The sequence below is a fragment of the Bidens hawaiensis genome, unplaced genomic scaffold, assembly GCF_021521415.1.
Source record: "Bidens hawaiensis isolate Kalapana, Puna unplaced genomic scaffold, B.hawaiensis_p1.1 tig00002772_1, whole genome shotgun sequence".
NCBI classification, from domain to species: Eukaryota; Viridiplantae; Streptophyta; class Magnoliopsida; order Asterales; family Asteraceae; genus Bidens; species Bidens hawaiensis.
Window position 1 is genome coordinate 1947439 of NW_027491150.1, and position 2397 is coordinate 1949835.

Here is a 2397-nt window from a genome sequence, read left to right on the forward strand (position 1 = left end):
ACATGGGAAAGTGTGATATAGCCGTTGGACATTTAAAATGAGCCGTTGGGCTCTTATTTAATTAAAAAAAAAAGTTTTTTCTTCCTATATATAACCCATTTCACATAAAACAATTACCACAACTTCAAAAAAAAACCCAAAATCAACCCATCTTCCAAACTTTTTTTTAAAAATATCCGAAAGAGGTTGATCGAAGAAGACCAAGCCGAAGAATAAGAATAATGTTTTTTTTAGTACTTTTATTTTTATTTTATTTTTAGATATTAATGTGTTTTTTCATTAATGTGTGTTTTTTTAATAATTTATGAGTTTTTTTAATAATACGTTTTTTGAATATATTTATAAAAAAATATAAAAAAAATCCGCTGGAGCCCCTGCTGGAGCCCCTCCACACCAGGGCCAGGGCCTCCAACGGGGGCTCCAACACCCCCCTTATCCAGTTTCTTTCTCTGCCACACGTCATAATATTATTGGCTGGAGCCCCCACTCGCGCCCCCATTAGAGCCCCACACACCTCTCAGCCTAATAGAAAACAACCTTATCATGTGTTCATGTGTTCTTTTTTAAAACCTAAATTTCCTCCACTCCATCATACTTTATTATTCTTCTTTGTACCATTTACTTCCCACCCCACCCCACCCCACCCCACCCATGGCTACCAACCCTAACTCATCATTCCATGATCTCCACCTCCAAATCCCACAACACTCTGATCAAGACCATGATCAAGACACCACCACCCCTGGCTCTGGTGACACCTCCGGCCGCCGTCCACGTGGCCGTCCTCCCGGTTCCAAGAACAAGCCTAAACCACCGGTTATTATCACTAGAGAAAGTGCCAACACTTTACGAGCTCATATATTGGAAATAAGCAATGGATGTGATGTGTTTGAGTCAGTTGCTGATTATGCTAGGAAAAGACAACGTGGGATTTGTATAGTTAGTGGTACTGGGACAGTTAACAACGTTAGTTTAAGACAACCTGCGTCTGCTGCCTCTGGCTCTAATGTCTTGACACTTCATGGTCGGTTTGAGATATTATCTTTGTCGGGTTCGTTTTTACCGCCCCCTGCACCCCCTGGAGCTACTAGTTTAACTATTTACTTAGCGGGTGGTCAAGGGCAAGTTGTAGGTGGAAATGTTGTCGGTGCACTGGTGGCTTCAGGTCCGGTTATTGTTATCGCGGCTTCGTTTACGAATGTTGCGTATGAGAGGTTACCGTTGGACGAGGACGAAGCGGCGGGTAATAGTGGTGGTGGTGGGGACGGTGGTGATGGTGATGGTGGTGGGCACGCGTTTCCTGACCCGAGTTCTATGGGTTTACCTTTTTTTAATTTACCGCTTAATATGCCGAATGTTCAGTTGCCGGTGGATGGTAGTGGTGGTTGGTCTGGTAACTGCGTTACCAGACCACCTTTCGGAATTTAGTCATGATCCGTTTTTCTTCATGTTTAGTTATTCATTGGCTATGCTGATCGTTCTGAGATTATCGTTACCCTAATAAAAAAGTCAGATAAAACCTATGGATAACGTCATTCAACGATTGTCATTTACCAATATTTATGATCAAGACATGATCAACTTATTGGCATTTTCATTAGGGTTTTCATTTGTTGAATTACCAATTTGTAGTTTTTAGTTTTTTTAAAAAAATTTTGTGAATTATGATTTAAGATTAGATTAATTATCTTTGTTTGTGTATTTGTGAAACTATTATGAACTTTTTAAAAGCAAAAAATTAGCAAATTGCAACAAGTGGTAGGTTGAATATTAAATTAATTAATCATCTTTATTGGGTTTGATGAGTCTTTTGATTATAATATAAAAATGTTTAAAGATGGTCACATATTCATAACACGACAATATTTTATTCTAAATAAACGTGAATATTAAACTATTTAATCTTCTTTATCGGTTGTTGGCATCAAACATAATATATTGTATTGACTGATTAGAGTTTAATCAATCAAATTTTGACTTTTAACGTTAACAACAATATAGTTTTAGTTTCTATACATACAATACCAAAATTCAAAGAATTAGTATAATATTATATTATTTTTACATAATTATGACAACCGTTATAGATTTGATGTTTGATTAGTGATTTTATGTACCGTTGGTTAAAAATATTATATCTAACATTTTGGACTATATAAATACAAACCCCGTTCGTTAATGATGTCCAGACAAACTCGTCAGAAGTGGGAAGGTTTACTCACTTGTGTGTGGTTCATGTTTAGGATGTTCCAAGTTCGATTCCCAGCTCATGTACACGTTCTAAAATATGAGCAGTGTCACTGTAAAAAGGATTCGAATTTGATTTAGACGGATTGTATGAGGATGGTAAGTCTTTCGGAATCCCAGCAGCTAGTCTCACCTAGCCTCAAAAAAATA

General features: G+C 37.2%; 1 pseudogene; it reads left to right on the top strand.

Annotated features, from left to right (window-relative positions):
- Positions 1-529: 529 nt before the first annotated feature.
- Positions 530-1428, top strand: LOC143621206 (AT-hook motif nuclear-localized protein 23 pseudogene; annotated as a pseudogene).
- Positions 1429-2397: the final 969 nt, after the last annotated feature.